This window comes from Orcinus orca, chromosome 1, assembly GCF_937001465.1.
Source record: "Orcinus orca chromosome 1, mOrcOrc1.1, whole genome shotgun sequence".
Taxonomy (NCBI): Eukaryota; Metazoa; Chordata; class Mammalia; order Artiodactyla; family Delphinidae; genus Orcinus; species Orcinus orca.
The window spans coordinates 132,715,328-132,733,547 of record NC_064559.1 but is presented as its reverse complement, the minus strand read 5'-3'; the positions used below and the strand labels follow the sequence as shown (position 1 = coordinate 132,733,547).

The 18,220-nt window shown below is 36.3% G+C and overlaps 1 protein-coding gene across 11 annotated transcripts in view; it reads right to left on the bottom strand.

Annotated features, from left to right (window-relative positions):
• ZNF644 (zinc finger protein 644) overlaps nt 1-17,709 on the bottom strand; it is a 114,477-nt gene extending 96,768 nt beyond the window's left edge. The window contains exons 1-2 of one of the 11 annotated variants that reach the window (XM_033432436.2): nt 17,387-17,495; nt 15,991-16,595 (exon numbers count right to left, since the gene is read on the bottom strand). The gene's annotated coding sequence lies outside the window, so the exon portion shown is untranslated. Of the gene's footprint in view, nt 1-15,990; nt 16,596-17,085; nt 17,365-17,386 lie in introns of those variants that run through there. The other 10 variants (XM_033432441.2, XM_049714131.1, XM_033432426.2 and 7 more) reach the window with 10 other exon arrangements.
• Between the last annotated feature and the right edge of the window lie 511 nt (nt 17,710-18,220).

The following is an 18,220-nucleotide window of genomic DNA, read 5'->3' as shown; positions in this document are numbered from 1 at the left end:
TAGTCAGTAACTTGAGTATGCCTGAAGAATTAAAGGGCATGTAAAGGTAACCTGATAAGTAAACATAAAAGACACTGTAGGGCTGCCCTGGTGGCACAGTGGTTGAGAGTCCGCCTGCCGATGCAGGGGACACGGGTTCGTGCCCCGGTCTGGGAAGATCCCACGTGCCGCGGAGCGGCTAGGCACGTGAGCCATGGCCGCTGAGCCTGCGCGTCCGGAGCCTGTGCGTCCGGAGCCTGTGCTCCGCAACGGGAGCGGCCACAACAGTGAGAGCCCCGCGTACCGCAAAAAAAAAAAAAAAAAAAAAAGACACTGTCATTTAAAAATCTGTGACTCTTTTTTTCTCCTATTGGATTTAAAAGACATAGAAAGACAATTTGCATGACAATAATAGCACAAAGGAAGACAATAATAGAGGAATAAAGGAACAACAGAAAAAAAAAATCTTAAGACATATAGGAAACAACAAAAGGGAAGACATAAAATCTACCTTATCAGTAATTATATTAAATGCAAATTAATTGGGCATTCCAGTCAAAAAGCAGAGATTTGGCAGAATGCGTAAAAGAACACAATCCAACTATATGCTGCTTACAAGAGACATACTTCAGAGTCAAGTAAATTTAAAGTGAAAGGATAGAAAAAGATGTACAATGCAAACAATAACCAAAGACAGCTAGAGTGGCTATATTCTTATCAGATATAAGATATTAAGAAAAAATCATTACTAGAAACAAAGGACATTTTATAATAAAAGGGTCAATTCATTAAAAATTATGGATGAACTATATAAACATATATATCCCTAACAACAATGCCTCAAAATATATGAAGCAGAAACTTACAGAACTGAAAGGAGAAACAGACAAAAACAAACACAGTTGGAGACTTATATGCCTCACTTTCAATAACAGATAGAACCAGACAGAAGACCAACAAGAAAATAAAAGACTTGAACACTACAAACTAACTAGACCTAACAGATAGCTACAGAATACTCAAGGAGAGCAGAACACACTTTCTTCTCAAGTGCACACGGGTAATTCTCCAATAGACCATACGTTAAGCCATAAAACAAGTCTCAACACATTTAAAAGAAATCAAATCATATGAAGTATGTTCTCCAACCATAATGGAATGAAACTCGACATTAAAAACAGAAGAAAATTTGGAAAAGTAACAAATATGTGGAAATTAAGCAATAAACTCCTAAATATTCATTAGATCAAAGAAGAAATCACATGAGAAATTATAAAATATGTTGAGATGAAAACAAAAACACAACACAGTAAAACTGGTGGGATGAAGTGGAAGCAGTGTTTAAAGGGAAATTTATAGCTATATATGCCTACTTTAAAAGATATCAAATCAATAACCTAACCATCCATCCTAAGGAAGCAGAAAAAGAGCAAAATAAACCCAAAGCAGACAGAAGGAAGGAAATAATAAAGATTACAGCAGAAATGAAACAGAATTTTTTTAAAAAATAAAGAAAAATCAATGAAACCAAAAATTGGTTCTTTGAAAATATCAACAAAATTGACAAACCTTCAGCTAGCTACTGACCAAAAAAAAAAGACAAATTACAAGCATACCTTGTTTTATTGAGCTTCGCAGTTACTGTGTTTTTTTAAACAAACTGAAGGTTTGTGTGACCCTGCATCAAGCAAGTCTATCAGCACCATTTTTTTAATAGCATTTACTCACTTTGTGTCTGTGTGTCACATTTTGGTAATTCTTACATTTCAAACTTTTTCATCATTATTACATTTGTTATGGTGATCAGTGATCAGTCATCTTTGATGTTACTATTGTAACTGTTTGGGGGCACCACAAACCATGCTCACATAAGATGGTGAACTTAATAAATATTGTGTGTTCTGACAGCTCCACTGACTGATTGTTCTCCCACCTCTCTCCCTCTTCTCAGGTCTCCCTATTCCCTAAGACACAACAATATTGAAATTAGGCCAATTAATAACCCTACAGTGGCCTCTAAGTGTTCAAGTGAGAGGGAGAGTAAATCGATGCGGCAAGCTTCACCGTTGTCTTGTTTTAAGAGTTGTCACAGTCACCCCAACCTTCAGCATCCACCACCCTGATCAGTCAGCAGTCGTCCACACTGATGCAAGACCCTCCACCAGCAAAAAGATTACAACTTGATGAAGCCTCAGATGATGGTCAGCATTTTTTAATAATAGAGTTTTTTTAACTAAAGTATGGACACTGTTTTTAAGACACAATGCTGTTGCACACTTAATGGACTTCAGAATAGTGTAAACATAACTTTTATATGCACTGGGAAACCAAAAAGTTCATGTGACTCACTTTATTGTGGCGGTCTGGAACCAAACCTAAAATATCTCAAGGTGTATTACAATCATGAATGAAAACGGTTTTAATACTGGCTTTATAATAGGAAACAAAAAATTATAAGGGAAGCATACAACTGAATGGCAACGAATTAAGAAATGTAAAAGAAATGGACAAACTCCTAGGAAAAAAACCAAACTACCAGAACTGATTCAAGAAGACACAGGAGGGCTTCCCTGGTGGCGCAGTGGTTGAGAGTCCGCCTGCCGATTTAGGGGACACAGGTTCGTGCCGCTGTCCGGGAAGATCCCACGTGCCGCGGAGCAGCTGGGCCCCTGAGCCATGGCCGCTGAGCCTGCGCGTCCGGAGCCTGTGCTCCGCAACGGGAGAGGCCATGACAGTGAGAGGCCCTCGTACCGCAAAAAAAAAAAAAAAAAAAAAGACACAGGAAATCTTGAATAGATCGATAACAAGAGATTGAGTAAGTAATGAAAAAACTCCCCACAAGGAAAGCCAGGACTAGATGGCTTCTCTGGTAAAATCTACCTTTAAACCAAACGTTTAAAGAATTGACACCAATCCTTCTCAAACACACGAAAATAAAACTACAGATAAATATCCCTTACGAATAAAGTCACAAAAATCCTTTCTATATCTTGTGTATTTTCAGAAGACATACCATCTAGATCCCTTTGTCCTCCTCAGGAACTGATTATTCTTCAGACCTGCTGCACAGCCACATTCCTTGCATCTCCCTGCACAATCATCATTTTCTCCTGTACTAAATCCTGTTTCCTGGATCCCTCCTTTTTTTGATTTACCCAATCGTTCCGATAGAGCCCATGTACTCTACTAACTTCCTGAGATACAGTACATTTGAAGTAAATATTCTAACCACTTCATGTTTCATACTTTTAGCCTACTCCCACATTTGACAGCTTGGGAAGGTACAGAATTAGTAGTTTGGAAGTAACTTTCCTTCAGAATTCTGAGGCATTATTTCATTATTGATTGAAATAATATTAATAATATTAATATTAATAATATTAATAATAATCCAATGTTACTGATTCCTAATCTTTTATATGCTCCATAACCAAAAGCTTTCAGGATCTTCCCTTTATTTCTGGTGTCTGAAATTCCATCATGATGTACTTTGATATGGTTCTTTTTTTTTTCCAGTCACCATGCTGTGCATGCTATGAGTCCTTTTCATGTGGAAACTCAAGAGTTTTGTTCAATTATTTAAAAATAATTGCTTCCATCCATTTCCTCCCATTCTGTAATTCTGATTTTTCACATGTTGAACTTGCCAAGAGTGATCCTCTAATTTTATCTTCTCCTACTTTACATCTCTTTTGTCTTACTTTGTGGAAGATATTCTCAGTTTTATCTTCTAACCTTCAACTAGAAATTTAACATCCTAAATTTCTAACTCTTCTATTAAGTATTCCATATTCTAAATGTCTAAGAAAGAGATTGTCTTTTTTTTCTGAGGACTGCTTTTTTATAGCATCCTTTCTTATTTCAAAGATACAATTATCCCCTTACTTGCAAAGATATCAGTAATTTTTTAAAGTTTTCTTTTAAACCTTAAATAGAAAGTTTTAAAACTTAATAGAAAGTTTCTGTTTCCTTCTTCTCTTTCTTATTGTGGTTATCCTAAAATGTTTAATGATCCTTAATCTCATATTTTAAAATGAAACACCTAAAAGTTGTCTAGTTGATGAACCTAGAGATTATCATACTAAGTGAAGTAAATCAGAGAAGGACAAATACCATATGACACCACTTATATGGGGAATCTAAAATATGATACAAATGAACTTATTTACAAAATACAAACAGTCCCATAAACACAGAAAACAAACTTATGGGTTGCGGCTGGGGTCAGGGGAGGGATAGACTGGGAGTTTGGGATTGGCAGAGGCAGGCTGCTGTGTATGGAATGGATAAACAACAGGGTCTTACTGTGTAGCATGGGGAACTATATCCAGTATCTTGTGATAAACTATAATGGTAAAGAATCTTTTTTTTAAAAAGTTGCCTTGAAGTTCTGTGTTAATGGGTAGGTGTCAGTGTGAGATGATCAGCCTGATGATTTCCCTAGTGGATTCTTATCTATTATTATCTGTTGGTCTTTTTTCCTGACAATCAGTTTGCTACAGCAGGATGAACCTTCCAATCTCACATCTGGGGGAAGAAGTCTGATACCTAGTATTCTCAGAACTAGGAGGAGAAAAGAGACTGTGGATGATTCCCAGTTCAACATGTAAATTCTACTCAATTCTCTGTTTTTGAGTATGACAGACACCCTTAACCTGAGCTTGCCTACTGTTCAAGAACAGAGATTTTCCCTTTGAATATCAGAAAAGAAACTTCGATAAAGTTTCTTGGCACCATGAGTGTTGTTAACTTGTTATTAACTCTTAGACAATTCTTTAAAGGAACCTGTAGCCACTAAATTCCTGAAGTACCCCAGGGTTCAACAGCATAATTGTAGACCATTCTAGGCCTTCCCCACTGAAAGTAGAAAGTTGAGTAGAAAGTAGAGCTACGAAGTTGTTGCTTTCCAGCTTCCAAAGTTTTACTTCTGTGATCAAATTTCCAGTTTTCTTTGTCCTTGACAGCCTATGATTAAAAAAAAAATTACTATAATTCTAGTAGGGGTTTGATATCAAAGTAAATGGTTATTTAATCCACCATGTTTAAAAAGATATTCATCTCATCAGTTTTGATGTGTCATGTCTTCACTGTTGTTCCTTTTTAAATAGTATGAAATTTAGGCTCAAGTTCCAGTAGGATACAGAATTTTAATCGTCCAAGTAGTTACAATCATTTTGGCTTTAACATCTAGCTTTTCTATACTGTAGTCAAAAAATATTGACCTATATAATTTCTCTTATTAAAATTTCAAATTCTCAAGCCCAAGACATTTAAAAAAATTTTTTTAATTCACATAAATTGGGAAAAAAATGTGTATTTCTTTATTGGGAACAAAGTTTGACATATACCTATTAAATAAAGCATATTGTTATTCAAATCTTTATAGCCTTTTTGTTTACTTGATCTATTAAAATCTGAGAGTTAGTCTCCTGAAAAGACTGATGTTACCAATTTCTCTAAAGAAACTCTACTTCATATGTTTCAGTGCTCTGAGTTCATGACACAAAAGCTCAAGCCTAATATTGCTTAGTGGTCCTAATTTTTTATTAATTAAAAAATTCCTTTTTCTCATTCAAAGGTTTTGGCCTAGAAAAGTTTTAGCCTTTGCTTGATATGAATGAAACTTGCAAGTTTTAGTATCATTTTTGCCATTTCTTTATTTCAAACATTTGTTATTTTTACTTAGATAAAACTTTTATAAAACCACATATCAAGAATTTTTAATTCAATTTGTAAAAGGGGAGGAGAGTGGGAAAGAAATCAATTCCAATTAATTTAAGAAAAAGCTGTTAGAAGGGTACTGGGTAATCAAATTTGACAGGAAAGTTGGTGAATAAGGCTTGGAAAATGAGATAAACCAGGAGATGATTAGGCGAGCAACGTCACACCAAAGGACACCTACTTAGGAAGCCATTCGTATCACTGTTAATGGCAATGCCACCATTAAGACATTGTTTCATTGCATAAGACTTTTGTTTCCACCACAGCCGCTGACGGTTACCTCTATCTCCTCCTTTACTGTATGAGCTGTTTCAGTTGGATCAATATATATGGAATAGTCAATTTGGTTTCCTAGTTTCCAACCCATTTAAACTGTTGCCTCTCCTTATTTATGCAGTGATTTTTCATGGCTTTTCAGCGTGCAGAGACCCATGGCAGCGAACACAGGTGAGGATAGGTCTATTTCCAGTAAGTTTGCAGCCACAAAAAAGTATAAATAGGGAACTATTTAAGAAAGAGGTTAGGGCAGGGCTTTCAAGCAAGCTTCCTATTCCCAAACCACCAGTTCATCCAATAATCAAGGAACAGTAGATTGTTCTGCTGTCATCTATTCTCACCCAGTCTATCTACATAGAAACCCCAAATTTCAGAGAGGTGGATGAAATCTTTTTCCCACCCATGGTAGGGGACAACCTATTCTCTTTTGCTTTAGCTGATTTGCCTCCACAGGTAACTTGGATGGAGTCAAATGTACCTCCCTATTTTACCATGGTGCCAGAAACCGCACTAACTTCTTTACTAACCAAAGTTAAGTCTATACTAACTGTGAGAGTGGTTAAAATATAAGCTTGTTATAAGACTAACATACTGTCTTAAAACTCCAAGACTCTATTAACTCCTAAACTCTGTTCTACTTACTAACTCTAAAAAAGGCAGAAAAATACTTTTAAAATTATATTACTTTTATAATTTTTTCATATTTTCTAATTCCATTTTAAGAATAATGATATTCATTGTAAGATAACAGTATATATACATTCAATTTAAGAACTCTTAAAAACTCCAGTAAAGACAAACATATTACATCTTAAATATCCCAGAGGGAACTACATTTTAGGGATCCCCCTCATAAAAGCAGTGTGTTCTCAACTGTCCCCAATTTTTAAAACAATATCTATTTTTTTTAAATTTAAACACTGGTAGGCCAGGTATTAATTTTTGTTATCTTTTGTTTTCATACCAACTCCCATACCAATTACAATGTCTCTTAAACCGTGGCTTAAATGTACTATTATAAGTCCAAACACAGCAATACAATTACAAGCTCTTCTTACTATTCATCTCAAATAGTTTTTTAGTTGAAAGTACTAGCAATTCAGAAAATACCACTATAGCAAAACTTTCTTAGGTTTTACTTAGTTTTCAAATCAAAGGTTTTTTAAAAAGCTTGTAAGTTTTTTTTTATAGGATAAGGCAAATGTACAATAATACCTCCATCGGTATTAATAACTTACTTGCAAACTGTGTCTCCAAGTAAGTTTATTTTCAATACCAGAAGATAATAAAATGGTTCCATTCTTATTTTAACTTTGCACTACAAACTTAGGAGCCACATTTTTCGCCCGTTTTATTTTATAACTACCCGTTCTTATTCCTAATATACCCTCCCCGCCATTCACCAAGCTGATAACCTCTAACTGACCTTACTCACTTCAATCGCTTCTCTAATCATGTTATATCTGGCTGCTGATCTTTCTCATTTTCCTTCATGTATTTCTGTTCAATGGCCTTTAGTAGAATTCCTTATTTCCAATCCAAACTTTTTTAGATTCCTCCAGCTCAGGCCACAACTTTATAAGCTTTATTTTTCATTACATTCATTTAAAATAGATGCTACTTCAAACAAGGAAAATGCTTGTATTCCACAAGATCCATCTCTGTACTTTTTAACATACCCTGCCCCTAGCTGATACTCCCTACCCTTTCCACCAATCTTTACATAACACTTCTTCAAAATCTAGATTAAAAAGTATTTTTCCCAAGAATCTTTTCCAGTCTTACTGTATACTGTTCATATGATTTTGTGTCAGTCCAGTAATTCAAATATTTCATTATTAAGCACTCTTTAAGTTAAGTTGTATCTTAGATAATGACCTCTTTGGAGCAGGAACCACATCATTTGCTCTATGTATCTGCAGTCTTACCCTAGTGTGGTACTAAATGAATTGTGTATAATAATTAACCCAGTTAAAACAAGTGAAGGTTGGGAGAAATACAACCACGGAAACAAGGTTTTTCTGAATACAAAAAAATTAAATCTCCCAAAACAAAATTCAAATATAACATTCATTTTTTCAAAACAACACAAAAACATAGAACATACCCTTAAATATTTTTTTTTCTACACACAGAAGTCAGGTCTTAAAGCTATAATAACATGCTAATTGTTTTGTTTGTAATATTCTAACTCTAGCCCAAAAAAGCTATTATATAAAGTCTTAATATTTTATAGATAATAAACTTTTTCAACGTCTAATCTAATCAATTTTACTTTGGCCTTCTATACTTCACAAATACAAAACCTACATAATAAAAGTTCACAGATGAGGTTTTATTTCTTCAAGACAACAATTAAAATTCTTGGAGCAAGAGTATATTAAGCAAACTTGGTACAAATTCCAAAAAACAAAACTTCATATAAATACTTTCATTCATAAGCTCAAAAACATTCACAATTCAAACATTAATTAGAAAGTATTTTCATGTCCACTTCTGCACAATTTACAAAACATATTCCTCAAAACTTGGCATACTGGAATGTGATGATACATATTTTCATTGTTATGTACTTTTAACAACTTTATTGTAAGTGATACATATTTCAGAAAAAAATCTTTCTCCCAAAAGCACCAATTGTTACACTACAATAAGGCTTCCAGTGCTCAATAGTTATGAAAAACAATGCTGTAACCATTAATCCCATTTGGAAAAAAATGACTCAAGCACTACAAGAAAAAAATCATGATCAATAATTCCATTGCAGATCCATTTACAAAGTGTCCTTCATGGATTTTAACCATTCAAACTTTTGTGCAACTGTCCTTAAGGGAGCATTCTCATTCTTTACACATAAATGGCAAAATCTTTCTGGTTGAGAGTGGATACTTACCTGTAAACAAAAGTGCACCAATTTATTCCTCCCCCTACAATCACAATCAGAAATACTCAAATACCTTATTAAGTAATCTGAAATGCCTGAAAGCTAACTTACATAATGCCTAGAAGCTACTTAATAAAGACGTTCCAAAAAGCAGCTATATAAGGAGGCAATCCAAGATCTCTTCTACCTACTTCTTGGCTATATGCCTAGAGAATACTGTAATGAAAGCAAGCCAGACAACTATGGTATCTATGGAAGCAATTCAAACCCCTGCATTCTAAACAAATTTTCTGGTCATTAAAACTAACCTCTAAAAAGCTACTATTAATGAAAACTAAGAAATATCTCTCTGATGTTGGTATATATCACACTGGAAAAAAAAAGCAGGGCCACAGTACCAACTACTTATCATCTGATTTACCTCCAAATTCATCCAACAATGCCAATGATAGAAAAGAAAGAGACAGATTCAGGCATCAACTCTCACTACCCTTGGAAAGGGCAAATATGCCATAAGCAAGTTCAAGAATAAGCCAAAACTATTTAAGATGATGGAGATCAGAATATGCTTACTTATTTGAGAAAGAATTAATAAGAAGGGGCACAAGGCACCTTTTTCAGTGAAGAAAATGTTATGTATCTTGATCTGGGTTGAAGTTACCTGGGTATATTTATTTGTGGCATTTCACTGAGTTGTACTCATATAAACGTTGTGCACTTCAATATATGTAAATTATATATAAATAAAACATTTAACAACAAGTCACCAATAATGGTAAAATCTAAAAAGCTTTTCTCAATTCTCATCCTTTTTCATCATTCTCTATCATATTTCTAATCACAGAACACCAATATTCCCTAAACGCAACTCTTTCCCCTTGTAAGACCCACAAGGCTTTGTTAGTATTCTGCCAGCATTTTTCTTATTCTGCCTCATATTAATTCACTTAAATGTTAATTCAATATTCATCAAGTGCTCATGTGCAAGACATGGATTAGGCACCCTCCAGCATTTATCCAACACACACACACACACACACACACACACACACACACACGTAGAAACCAAATTCCTAAGCTGGATTCAAGCCACTCTATTATCTGGTTTCTAATAATGTCTCCTACTTTAATTCCCATCACTTCTTTCTGGGAATGTTCTTCCCCAGCATACTCTTTTCTCAACTATCCTTTAAGACTCAGTTCAATTTCTACTTTACCCTTTCTCCATACTTGTATAGAACTTACTGTCTATATCTGCACTGTCCAATCTGTGATTAATGAGCACTTGAAGTCTGGCTAGTCTGAACTGAGATATGCTTTAAGTATGTAATACACACTGGATTTTGAAGACTTGGTGTGACAAAAAAGAATGGCAAGTATCTCAATGTGTACATGTTGAAATGATAATATTTTGGATATACCAGGTTAAATAAAATGAAGTTAATATTAATTTTACTTATTTCTTTTTATTTTTTAATGTGGCTATGAAAATATTTAAATCACATTGTGGCTCAACATATTTCTACTCGGCAGTGCTGACCTATACAAGCGATTTATAAATGTCCCACAAATTATCTTTTAATATATGGCCTCCACCCAATACGAGTGTAAGAAATTCAATATTAAGCTTTTCTCTTTTTATATATTAAAGATTATTACATTAAGAATTATTAAGAATAACTGAACAGTTGATTTAAGTACCTATTTAATTTTAATATCAACTTTAAAGGTTTTTAACAAGGAAGCTTAAGACATTTCAAAGCGTAAAAATATTTTAAAACTTCTGTTTTCATATGGCTATAAACTGAAAATGTCACCTACATTTTACATATATCCATTTTGAGTTAAATGTCTCACCAGAAAGGATAGATAGTAGTATTAAACTCGTAGAATTTCTAATCCCAGAGAGTATTAGCTCTTATTAATACTTTTATTATTAAAATATGAGTATTTTAATACTCTAAAATATTAGAGTATTTTTTCTAATTAATTATTTTTCATCTTAGTCACTGAGTAAAGAAATAAGCAGCTTCTATTTTGACCAATATCACTGTATCAATGTCCAGCAGCCAAGACAAAGAACCTTTATATGGTGGTATGAATAAACAATGCAGGCAATAAGACACCACTTGAAATAAGGGTATGCAGAAAAACGCTTCTATAATGTTACGTTTCATAAGGAGGAGACAAAACTTACAACTGTATAAGGTAAAAACGTAGATATACAGAAAGAAAGGCTAGGAAGGCAGAATAGAAAGGTCTCATCTGTAGAATCAAGATATGCCTAGGTTGAAACTTGGCTGCTCTACTATTTACTATCTACGTGACCCAAGTCTGAGTTTGTTTTCCTGCATATGAAATGGGAATATATATATATCACAGCATAATTATAAGGAACACATACTAGATGCTTAATTAATGTCAGTCTCACCTCTCTTTCCTTTAATACTAATGATTATATAATGGTGAAAAGATTATCGGTGACTTCCCCCCACTTCCTTTTCCAAACCATTGAAAATATTTTTTCAACAAATATTAAACTTCTAATATTTCATACTCACACCCCCTCCTCATGTGAACTTAAAAGTACTAACTGCCTTTTAAAGTTTCTTTTAAAGTTTAAAATTTGTGTTTGTGGTGGGGAAGGTAGGTGGTACAAGAAAAACTTAAAGTGGGAAATAAGTTTAAGACTATACCAGCACAGATATATACAAAACAAAGAGAAGTGTAGAGAGGAAAACAGCAAAAGGAAATGCTGTTTGAGGAAATTCCCCTGACTCAGACTAAGTAATGAAACGATAACATTCTTCTCCTCAATCTAGCTTCTGCTGAAGCCACTCCTCACTCTCATCTGGGGTTTCTGTGTACTTTATATACAAATACACATAGCCACTCACCCGCTTCTCTCTACTAATGGTCACCACCATCCTCATGGTCAAGAATTTAAAGGGGACTGAAGAAACTGAGGATGTTGTAACGAAGCAAACCAACCCACGGGTTGGGAAAGCCCTTCACTCAAATGCACTCACTCCCAAATGTATTATTATCATCATCATCATTAGCTGACAGCCATAAAAGAGAATGTGTTCCCGAAATATTGACCCCGGTTATAGCTTTAGCTGCTAGAACTGGAGATGCCACACTTTGATGACTGTCTCTTACTTCCTTTGTAGATATGGGCCTCAAAATGGAACATTAGAAAAAGTATACAACTTCAGATCACTCACAGGTGAAAATTTCACGTTACTGTAGGAAACACAATTAAACAATGATGATAATAATAATAACTATTATTCTAACAGCTAACATTTACTCAGCATTCATTACATATCAGAAAGCTAAGGACTTTACTACATGAATTATGTAATATAAACCTAAATCTCTATGAAGATTTCTTACTGTTAAATCTACTTGCCTAGTGCTCACACAGCTAGATCTTAACCCCACCAGTTTTACTTCAAGGCTTACACTTTTTAAACCTTATCCTCCCATCCTGCACAAACTATTCAACAATAATTAGGAACCATCCCCCTCCCCAGTAATTGGTGTTTTGAAAATACTAGTTATGTTTGACATCTTCCTCAAGAAACTGATGAAAAGATATTATGCTTTCAAGTAAAAGGATAAATACTCTGGAAGAAAGGATAAAAATGTTCAACCTTCATAAATATTAGATAAATAACTGATATAATACAGGTAAATATGGTTTGTAAACTGCACTTTAATCCCAACACTTTATTAGGTGCTTTTTAATTTGAAATTGTCCTTTTGACTCACAACATATTTAGTTTCCTGACTTTGTACAAAGTCTTTTAAAAGCTGTATTTTCCCATAGATACAGAGAACAAACGGGGTGGTTGCCAGAATGGGGAGGGGCATGGGCAAAATAGGTGAAAGGAATTAAGAGGTACAGACTTCCAATTTTAAAATAAGTAAGTCATGGGGAGGTAATATAATATACAGCATAAGAAATATGGTCAATAATATTATAATAACTCTGTATGGGGTCTGATGGTTACTAGACTTATCCTGGTGATCATTCCATATGTATTTAAATGTTGATCACTAAGTTGTACACCTGAAACTAAAATAATATTGTATATCAACTATATTTCAATTAAACAAAATAAAACTGTATTTTCAATTTCAATGAATGATATACATTCTAAAAAGCTTAATACCTAAAACATTGTTTATCACTCTAACCAACTTCACTTCTATCACAGTTTAGACTAACAGAATCATATTTCAAGAAACAAACCACTCAATCCATACTTTAAACAAAGCTACCTACAAAATCACAGTTCCAAGAATCCCAAATGAAATGGGAAGGCTACAGCTTACAGACAGAAGAGGAGTTAGGGCAACCGTTAGTAGAGGTACAAGGGAAATCTCTTAGAAACGCTAATCTTAATACAGTCTCGCTTTCCCTCATCCAAGAGAAGTATGCACTGCTGTTGCTGCTACCCTATCATTTTTCTCCTCTTCCTCCTCTTGAAATCCTCGACTTTTCTCCTCCTGGAAAGTTTATCTCACAGGACTGCTAACATCTCTCAGTAGTCAAAGGATCTTTTATCTTGAATTTAAAGGAACAAAAACATACTAACTCCTCCTAATCACATAAGAGTTCCCAGTAAATTCAGAGAGGATAGTAACTTCACAGTTCAGCTTCAGCAGATCTAAGAAAAAATTAAACAGTACAGCAACTGAGGCCCTAGAGAGAATAATAATACACCTTTTTCATGGAGACTCCAGCTATCTGAAGAAAGACCACGAATTGAACTTGGTGTTCTACCTTCTAGGTCTCAAGTGATCTTTATGTTTGGTGTTTAAGTTTAGTTTAGTTTAGTTTAGTTTAGTTTTGTTTTAAGAGGGGAAAGAAGAGAAATACTTTAGCCAACCAGCAGGGTGAGCTAGTGCTAGAATCAGTTTGATTATTCTCAGTTTTCTCAAAATTCAATGATATAAATGGGTTGCACTATTAAAAGCAGCTATTCCCTCCTAATAAACCTGAATTAAAAGACAACACTTCTAAAACTGCTTCAGTCAGTGCTACACAATTCTGTTCAATATTTACAGATTCTCTATCTACAAAGCAGACATTCTCTATACCAGATGGATTAATAACAAATAAATGTAAAAAAATTAGAGCTTATTTGAATATCTATCCAAAACATTATAGTATCCATCCTTTATTCTCATGTTTTATTTTACAGACTATCAATTAAAAATTTTTTTAAACATTAAAAAAGAACTGCTAAAACTAGTGTTCTTTAAAAATTAGGGCTGGATAATTCAACATTCCAATTTCTGCATTCGGTGCAAGCTATAGTTGCCTTAATATATGTCTGAAAAAGCAGTCATGAGAAAAGCATTCCCACAAGAGTAAGATCCCCTGCTTTCCTTTAGAATCACATTCTGAGAAGAGTCTAAATAAGTAACCCTAAACACTAGTAATATATTTGGGGTGAGAGAAAGATGAACCTGATCTTTTCTAACAACCAATTTCTTTAAATTTTTTAAATTGCAGGTAACCCCACCACTTCAAGTAACTGTCCTTGAGTCTTTCTTTTCTCCTCCTGTTACCCAATACAGTCTCAATTCAACCACAACAAACTTCCCCCTCTTTTATAACTTGAATGACAAATTAAACCTGCAAAAAGTTTAAGGTCTGCAGGTGACAGACTCACTTCATAATTATTGATACAGAGAATCCAGGAGTAATCTCAATTATCACAAAACCAAAGTATAATTAAATCCACTCACATAGTGTTGAAAATTAAGAAATATATCAACTTTCCTAGAAAAATCAATAATTTAAGTGCACCTTAAAAGACCCATAAAAACTTTAAAACCTAAAGACAAATTACCTGTTTTTTTTAAACGTGATATCTAAAGAAGTTAAAGATAACTGTGGGATCCCATCATAAATGATTTTACTACTCGTTGAATTTCCTAACAGATTTTACAGATTTACTACTCAGCAGTAGTACTAGTTAGTCTTAACAAGTTGTTTTTAACAGGAGGCAAAGTAGTATGTCCATTTTTCCAACTGAAACACTATTACAAAATGAAATGCACTAGCATCACTGTTTCAAGCCTCTATCTCATTTCTTACCTAATAACTAGTAGAAATGGCAATTACTTCAAACTTTCCGAGAAGTTTATCCAGCTACCTGTTCTGTTTTTTCAAATCTCTGAGTCGATTGTTTTGGAAACCTCAGAATTCAAAAGCAACATTGCTTTGAAATTATCTGAAATGTCTGGATTTTGCAACTGATTTTGTTTCACTTTGGAAGTCACTTTAAAAACTAAGTTACCATATCAAGTTAAATAAAAGTTTTATTGTCACAGAATTTCTCATTAATATAATAGTATCTGAATAACAAGTACTCTCAAGCATACTCCCTTGTTTTGTTTTATAAACATTATTAGTTGCAGACAGTCACCTCCTTATCCCAGCAATGTGACCAATGAAAAGACCAATGGGGTATAAGTTGAGAGACAATTTTCCATCATGCCATTAACTTAATCATCTCTGGCCCTTAATATATTGAAAAAGAGAGAGTAATACTAGTTGTTCTCTAAGATTCCTTCTACACTAAAACTATATGATTCAATAATAATTTTGCTGATATTAATATATCTCCTATTCATTAATACAAGAGTGTTCTCTATTAGAAGGAGAAAACCTAAAAGGGGAGAAACATAAATCTGGGAAAAAACAAGGGAAATGAAAGTTTTAAGTAATGTTGAAAAGTTCAAATTCGATTTGAACAGGGATCTAAAGCTACTTATATAAATGTGCTTAAATATCCCTTCAAGTAATTTAATTTGTTAATGTGACCTAGCCAAAACATTAGTTGTTTCCAAATTTTGTACTTCAAATATTACAAATATACCAAGTACGATGTAGATGTAAGTGCAGTATAAGTTTAAACTGTTAGAAATTCTAAAACTTACACCACCATGATTTTAACAGCAATATACATATCACTGCATTAATACTAGTCAAGCCTTCGTGTTTCACCTATTAAAATGTCTAAACTAAACTGTAACTTCTTTATAATTTTTTCTTACAAAAACCTATCGATGTAATATTGCTGCCATCTAGTTCCCTGGATACTTACACATATGACTGAAGGCAAACAGCAGGTTTCCTTTCTTTGAGCAATTTGAGTTGTCTATTTTTTGAAATGCTCTTTTTCTTGTGGGACCAAAACTATGTAACTAAACTACTGCAGAGAGGCAATATATTATTAAGGCAAATCTAATCTATCATCCAGATGCAACAAGCCTGGCATTAGTTAGGACTGGCCAGAATAGATGATGGTGTTTTGGTTATTTCTGTTGAATTTATTAACTTGTATACAAAACAGGACCATCATTCAGGCTCTCAATTGTGTTTCTCTCCTCGTTGAGTACTTCTTAATGACCACACAAAATATGAAGTCTAAACATAAAAGTTTTATAACAACTAAATTTATGTCAATATTACTTAAAACAGTTCAAGAAAAGTTTTCCACTAATGTTGCTAAACCATGGATGGATCCCAACACGAGAGTCGTCTGTGGAAGTCTCGTAACAAGAAACCGTTAGTTCCACCACCTAAGTTTCCAATCACTGAGAAGGGTCTGGGACAACTCATCTTCAGGTTCACGGGAGGAGTGGAGCACACCTGCTTTCCTCTGGCAGAGATTAAGCTCCCAGGGACACAAAGGCCAGGGAATCAGACCTGGAGAAGCAAAAAGCTTTAGCTGGACACCCACCAAGCCCCTGGCAACCCAAACACTTTGAGCGATTTACCTCTTGCTGTTACTTCCCAGGCACCTATCGGCATAAGATCTTGCAAAACAGGGGGAGGGGAGGGCTCTGCGGTCCTGGTCCCACGTTAGGGGAGGGGTGTGTACAGTTAACGCCAGAGCCTACGCTTCTGGCCGAGGCAGAGCAGCCCCAAAGAGAGGGGTTGGTGGCTGCTCACGGACCGCCCCGTTACTCAGTGCATTGCAATGGCGACCGCAAGGCTCCCCAGGCCGCCTGATCTCGGCCCCTTCCCCCTACTGCTCACTGGCTGCTCAGCTTCATGTGACTAAACAAAACCCCCAAGTCTAGTGCCCAGCTCAGCCCCTTTGTGTCCGCTACCGGATCCTCCGACGCCGCCGTGGAAAAGTCCCCCCCTCCCCACCTCCGCCGAGTCCCGCCCAGCGGCGGCGGCCGCCGCTCACCTCAGGCACCGCCGCCCCCCGCGGCCGCCGCGGCCGCCGCCTCCCCGAACCCGGGTCCCGGACTCCTTGTGTAGCACCAACTCCGCCTCCTCGGCCGCCGCCGCCATCTTAGCCTGTGCGGCAAAATGCGTCCTTTTGGATGGTTGGGACCCAGCCTAGGGCGTAGCTCCCCGGGCCCGAGCGCCGAAGGCCGGGTCCCCCAAGTTCCTCCGCCACCCTCAGTCCCGCCGCCGCCACAACCCAGAGGCCCGAAACCCACACAGGTCCCGGCGAATCCGACCAAATAACCCCTGAAACTCACAGTTTGGTGCCGTGTGCGTCAAACCGGGGCGACGTTGGGAGCGCGCGGCGTCCCCGCGTCACACGCCGCTCTGTACGCTACTCGGCTCCAACGGCCCCCCTCCGCTCCCCGCTTTTCGCCTTCGGCCCCGGTTCCCACGGCGCAGGCGCGCTGCTTTCCCGCCTCTTACCGAGCTGCGGGCCGCGGGGGCGGTCAGCGAGGAGCTCTCCGGCGGCTTCGCGCTGGTGGAGCGTCTGGGCCAATTACACCAAAGGGTGCAGCAGAAACAGTGCACCACTGTTCTCGGGTGCCAGAAACCCAACAAGGTCACCTCCCCCAGCGCTGACCTAATCACTCTCAAGGAGGTTCCCGCCCCAAAGTAGGCACGCTCCAAATATGGTGGTGCCCAAACTCTGCAAGACCCAAACACTTAGGCAAGTCTAGGCCCTTTAAGGTGGAACAGACCCATATTTGATTTCCACAATCACGAGAGGGCCACAGTTCCTTTTCTTTCTACTGTTGAGGAAAACAGCTAAAGGACTCGACATTGCTGGTCACAACTGTAGAGTAATGGCAGAAGAAGGTTTCTGGATCTTAAGGGGACCAATTGTTGGGAGATGCTTGATGGACAAGCAGAGCATCAAGTGTAGCATCTCAGTTAACGGAAAAGCCTACCCTAAAAGGTTCCCTGGGTTTGGTCCAATTTGATTCTGTGAACATACTTTCTCCCTGCATTACTGAATGTGTTGTGGGTCTCCGAATTAAAGTTATGTAAGAAGCACCCGGTATGCTGGTTACCCTTCAAAGAATTAGTAGGTCCCGAGAGAGTTCTAGAAAACTTTTTAAACAAGTATC